Genomic DNA, 6,388 nt, shown 5'->3' on the forward strand with positions numbered 1-6,388 from the left:
ATGTCAGTAGTGACAGGACACGGGGGGATGGATTCAAACTGGAGGAGGGGAGACTGAGATTGGAAGTTGGGAAGAAGTTCTCCAGCAGGGAGGGTGGGGAGACCCTGGGAGGTTCCCCAGAGAGGTGGTGGAAGGATCATCCTTGGAGGTCTTCAAGGCCACGTTGGGTGGGGAACCTGATCCAGTGGGGGTGCCCATGGCAGTTGGGTTGGACCTGGATGATCCTCAAGGTCCTTTCCAAGCCTGAAAATTCTGTGATTCTCTGTTCAAACCAGAGGGGAGATTGGACTGGAAGTTGGAAGAAGTTCTCCCCCAGGAGGGTGGTGAGAAGGCTCCCTGGAGGTCTTCAAGGCCACGTTGGGTGGGAACCTGATCCAGTGGGAGGTGTGGGCAGGGGGGTTGGCCTGGGTGATCCTCAAGGTCCCTTCCAAGCCTGAAAAATTCTGATTCTCAACAGGAGGCTCTGCCAAAGCCCAGGAGCTGGTGGCTCCATCCCTTTCCCTTTTCTCACCGTTGTCGGGAGTCGGAGTTGTCGGAGCCGTCTGTTTTGGCTGCTTTGCTGTCGGGTTCCTCAGAGCTGTTTTGTTGTTTCCTTTTCTTCCCACTGGGATCTTTTCTGAGTTTCTTTTTCTTGGGGGCTGGGAGAGGAGAGGAAAAGTGAAGCCCAGAGACAGGAGTGGCCACCCCCGTCCAACCAGCATTGATTGTACTCACTTTTTCAGTGAGTTAGAGTCTTACTAGAGTCTTACTCTAACTGTACTGAGTTAGATGGACTTAACTGTTGTTAAGTCTCTGAGAGGCAGAGGGGATCAGGAAGGACACAATCCACCACTCCTCCATCCTGGAATATGGGAATTACACTGTGAGGACCACAGGGAAAAAAACCAAAGGTTTAAAAAACAGGTTTTTAGGACTTGTTCAGCACTGCTGTGCAACTGAGCACAGGAGGGAACGTGCTACAAAGGCAGCAAGATGCAGAATTATCCATTATCATTTCCCAGAGTGGATTTTGGAGCAGGAACTTGGGTCTGTTGGGAAACAAAGCTCTGCCCCAGCCGAGCAGGACACAGCCCAGGTATTACTTTAAAAATCCGAATCCACATTTCCAGTTTCTCCTCATTCTTGTTTCATCATTCCTCCTCCATAACGCAGATTGGCCCGAGAAACCTCGCATCCCCTGAACATGCTGAGTTCTGGGAAGATATTGTGGGAAAAGAGGGAAGGGAGCCTGGAGGGACCGTGGGGACCCAGAGCTCTCGATCCCATCGCAGCTTCGTTCCAGTGTCCGCCCATTCTCCCGGGGTAGGAGGAGGCCCGGCTCTGTTATTGCATCCGTCCCTGCCCCAGTTTGGACCCCGTTGGGGGAAGTTCTCCCGTGTCCTGTTCTGGTACTGGTCCCGATGGGTTCTGTAGAGGTTTCATAGTGGCTCTCGTAGGTGCTGTCAGCGTCGTGCTCGGGCTCGCTGTAGTCGTAGCGGTAAAGGTCGCGGTCGCTGACGGAACCCCTGGAGTCGTAGGAGTCGAACCTGCAAGAGGGGCTCTGGTGAGACACCACAGAGAGGGGGGTGGAGGTTAAGCAGAGAAATTCCAGTGGAATTGTTGTTTTGAGGGTCGTTTTGGGGTTGTTCTTGGAGGGGGGAGTTTATTTTTCAGCGGGTGCTGCGTTTGGCCACACGGTGGGAGAGGAGGTGAAGCAGCAGAACCTTTGAGTTCAGGGATGGATTCAGTGAACCCTTGAAGGGGCAGGGAGCTCCTCAACCCACCCTTTTCCTACAGAACGACCAAAATGTTTAAAAAATAATGAGAAAAATAACCACAGAAGAAGAACCACAAAAAAAAACAAAAAAAAAACCACAGGGAAATGGAGATTCCTTCAGCATTGCCCAGGTTGGGGGGTTCTGACTTCACCCCTTTTCCCAAAGATTCCAAAGAAGTTCCAGAAGCAGCTAAAGGAAACAAGAGCTGCTTGTCCTTCCCCTTTTTGTGTAAATACTTCAGGAACAGGCAAGCTTTACCCTTTGGCTCAAGGTACCCTCAAGGACACATACCCAACAGACCAGCTCCTCACTTTCCCCACATACAACCCGTCCCTTACAACTCTTTTTTCCCAACTAGAAACCCAACACCATTTTTAAATCCTTTTTCTTCCTCTTGGGAAATGAGATCACAAAGGATATTTAATTTTCATTTTCCATGGTACCAAAACATTTTGTACTGGATGCAAAGCTTTGGGTCCTCACAGGCAGCACTGGGGTGAGAAGAAACCTCCCACTGGAGACATGACCCACACAGAGCCTCAGAGCACAACCCTCTCACAGCAAGGCCTGGAGAGCTCAGAGATGGGATCTGGAGAGAGGAAAATGTTCTCCTTGCTCCAAAATCAGAAGGAAACCTCCCTGGTGACAGTGTTTGGGCTACAAAACTCAAGTCAGGCACCAATGGAGTGTGAGGTGGAGCAGCTGGAGGCTGAGCAGCTCCATCCTACCAAGGAGCCAACAACTCCTCCGAGTGATTACTTTTCCTCTCAGCGTTTCTTGCAGGGAGCAGGAATTTTCTGGGTCTTCCAACAAAGCCAATCCCGTTTCCCAGAGGTGGGAATGTCCATGGGTGCTCACCTGTCCCCACCCGAGCTGTAGTGTCCTCCCTGCATGGCCTCAGCCTCCACGTGTGGCACCATCTCCAAGCGTTGGTTCATTTTGGCGATGACGGCGTCGCCACCGCTCCCCAACCCCCTCGGGGTTGATGTCCAGCTCAGAATTGGGCATTTCCCAAGGTTGGAGGTGGCCATCCCGTAGCTGTAATTCCCAGAGTTATCCTGGCTGTATCCATAGCCGTAACTGTATCCCTCATTACCCTGGAATGAGACCAAAGTTGGGTTGGTTTCCATGGAAGGGATCCCGGTTGGGTTGAGTGAAGGTTGCCCCAAGCGATCGCCAACAGGTGGTTTAAAAAAAAAACCCAAACCAACCTCAAATTTCTGTTTTGAGTCACCAGAAACCTCCACCTTGGTTTGCTCACAAAGATTTAAGGGAACAATCTGTCCCCTAAAAAGCAGCCACAGCCTAAAGCTCCTGTTTTCTTCCCAAAAGGGAGAGGAATGAACAGAGTTTTCAAAAAAAAAAAACAACCAAACAACCCATTTGGGTATAAACCAGAGATACCAAAGAACCATTTCCAGATGGTTCTGAGTTTGATCCAAAGCCCTTGGGAGCCAAATGAAGGCAGCTGGACCTGGAGAAGCTGCTCTACAGCCCCTTAAATCCTAAAAATCAAAGAAGTTATCATGACCAAATTGTCCCTGGCCCGTTCAGAGGACACTTGTGGAGCAAAAAAGCAAAACCACTTCCAGCCTGCATCTCCCCAACACTTTTTCTATCAGAGAAAACTTCGGCTTCTCCTCTTCCTAAAGAAGCCAAAACTGCTCTAAAAGAGGACAAACCCACCCCAGGAATATCCACAGAGCCAACTGAAAGCCTTACAGAGGAGGTCAGAAACCAATCTGTCCCAAAATCCTTCCAGTTTTTACTGGACTTGCCTCTGTTTGTCAGAGAATTCCAATCTCCATAACCTAGAAAAGAGGAAAAAAAGCAATTCAGAGTTTAATCACGAGATTCTCCTCGACCCAGCTCCAAATAATCCAAAGTCCTGCGCCAAACAGCAAGAAGAAATTGGACCTCAGTTATCACCCCAGCCACAAGAACATCCCACGAAACCATCATTTCCCCCACAAAAATCAGATTAAAAACCCTCAGGGTGATGATTTCCACCACCGCAGGGTTTGGGGAGGAGAAGTTTGAAGTTGGGGACAAGCAACTGGGCAGTCCCGCTGGGACACTGAAAAGGAAGGCGACGGGGACAACCTTGGGGAAGTTCCATCCCCTGCAACCTCCGGACATTGACTTTCCGTCGCCCCTTTGAAAGTGAAAATCGCGATTGCATCGCTGCAATTCTGGTTTTTGTTTGGTTTTTTTCCCTTTGCGGGAAACCGAAAGGGGAAGACGCGAGATTGCGGGATGGAAAGAGGAAATCCAGAGGAGCCCCCAGGTCGGGCACATCCCGCACTTCCCGCTATCCCCCGCTTCATTCCCGAGTAATTACAAACCTCGTTAACGGAGGGGACGGACGAGCACTGCTTCCTCCGACCCGCCGCACCACACCGCCACGTCCCCCTCGCAGGTTTCTTGTTGGCATTTCCCCCGTTCTTTAGGAATTCTTCTTCCCGGAAAAAGCTCATTTAAGCATCGGGTCCTTCCTCCCCCAAACCCGCTCCTGACACCGCAGCTCTGAGCCCCTTCCAGCCCCAAGCGGGACCGAGCGGCCGGAGCTCTGCCCGCAGCCCCCGGGCTCCACGGGGTGAGCGAAGCCGGGTGATGGAAACCTCGATTTAAAAACGGGGGGAAAAATATTAAAAAAGTGAAGGAGAAAATTTAAAACGAGGCAAAAAAAAAATCAAAACTAAGAAGAGGAGGAAATTCCAGCTGGAGGCTGAGGGGTTTCCCATCGACTGCCGGGCAGGAGTCAGGCGGGGAACCGAAATATAAACCTCGATTAAAACCGAACCAATCCCTTTCCACGACAGCCGCCGCTCCGCTCCTTCCCTCCCCTCTCCTCCCAGCCCGGGCCTCTCGGGTCCCCGGCTGATTCCGAACGAGGCCGAACCGGAGCTCTGAGGCGCCGCTCGGACCCTGACACGGGGCGTGGCGAGGAGGCGCCCGTTCCCCCGTCAGCGTGCCCGCCCCACCGAGGCTCCGGCGGCCTCCGCGTCCCGGCGGTGGCGGCGGCAGCGCCCGTTCCCCCTCCCCTCCCTTCAGTGCCCCGCCCCACCGAGGCTCCGGCGGCTCCGCGTCCCGGCGGGGGCGGGCCGCAGCTCAGCCCCGTCCCCGCTGCCCCTCAGAGCCGCCCCCGCCGCCATCTTGCGCCGCCGCCCCCTCACCTGAGGAGCTCAATGTATGGCGCCGCGCTCTCCAACTTGTCACGGACCGGAACGGCGGCCGCGCAAGCCCCCGCCCCCTCGCTCTCATTGGCCGGCGGTCATCCCCCGCGCCGGTGTCGGTTCCAAACCTCCCCCGCCTCACCCTCCGCTCCCATTGGCTGCGGGGAGACGTCTCTCAACTCTACCGCTAGGAGAGCGCGGCGGCGGTTGGCTGGCGGAGACGTCAATCACAGCGCGGCCACACCAGGCAGCGCGTGGCAATAGGCTCTGGCTGCTGATTCGCTGGATGGAAAAGAGGCGGGGCAGCCTCTGCTTGCACATGCGTGCTAGCTCCGCCCCCTCAGCGGATCAGCGCTTCCTCACTGGCTACGATCGTGGAAGCTCCGCCCCCCACCCCTCTCCGGTGCCCCGGCCCCAGGGGCGTGGCCTCATGTTGGCCACGTGACCTCAGGAACCGAGTCTCCCCCCGCTCCAGGAGGCCCGCCGAAATCTGCCCAATTCCCCCAAAACCGCCCAAAAGTGCCCCCAGAACTCTGTCCCCGCCCCCGCCCCCGCCCCTCCCTCGGTCGCCACCGGGCGGCCGCCCAGAGACTCCCGCTCTCCCCCTGCCATCATTTCCAGAAGAATTTAATCCATCGTCCCCTGTTCCCAGGTACAAGAATCACCAGAATTTGCCCCAAAACCAAAACAAAAGTTGAAATAAAAAAAAAAAAAAAAAAAAAAAAATTCTCTGTTAAAATCCCCTTCCCGAAAAATTCGGGAAGTTCTGGGGGTTTCCCAAATTAAAAGGAATATTTCTGATTTCTACACATTCTAAGAGGTTCAACAGGAAAAAAAAATGGGGAAAAAATCAGGAAAAAAAGGAAAGAAAATCAACACCGAAAGCAAAAGTGAACCTGGAGGGGGGGATGGGCTGAGCCCGACCCTCCCCACACCGCTGATCCAGGGGAGCCCGGGGAAAAGTCCCAGGATCCCCTCGGGAGCTTTGATTCCATTTTAATGAAGCGCGGTGGCGTTTTGGGTGTGAGGAAAAGGGATTTTGGGGCAACATGCAAAGCTCGGAACTGAAGGATTCCGGTATCTACAGCTGACTAAACTAAAACAAAAAAAAAAAAAAAAAAAAAAAAGGAAACAAACAAAGAAGAACAAACAAAAAACACCTCGAATATACATCAACTCGTGGGGTCATGTACAAAATCCACAGCGTCTGCCCGGGCCCGTGGCTGCTCCTCAAACTCCAGCCTCAAATGGTAAATTTGTTCTTTGGGTTAAAAAAACCACACAAAAAAAAGCGCCACATTTGGGGGAATGAAAGGAAGGGGGGGGAGGAAAAAGAAATTCCCCCTCCCCCCTTCCACACCCACCTCCCCTGCTCCTGGAAAACCGCTCCCTCCCCATCCCCCGAGGAGCTGGGGGGGTCTGTGTAGTGTTGTGACCAGGACTTGGGGTCCCCCC

This window comes from Calypte anna, unplaced genomic scaffold (assembly GCF_003957555.1).
Source record: "Calypte anna isolate BGI_N300 unplaced genomic scaffold, bCalAnn1_v1.p scaffold_211_arrow_ctg1, whole genome shotgun sequence".
NCBI lineage: Eukaryota > Metazoa > Chordata > Aves > Apodiformes > Trochilidae > Calypte > Calypte anna.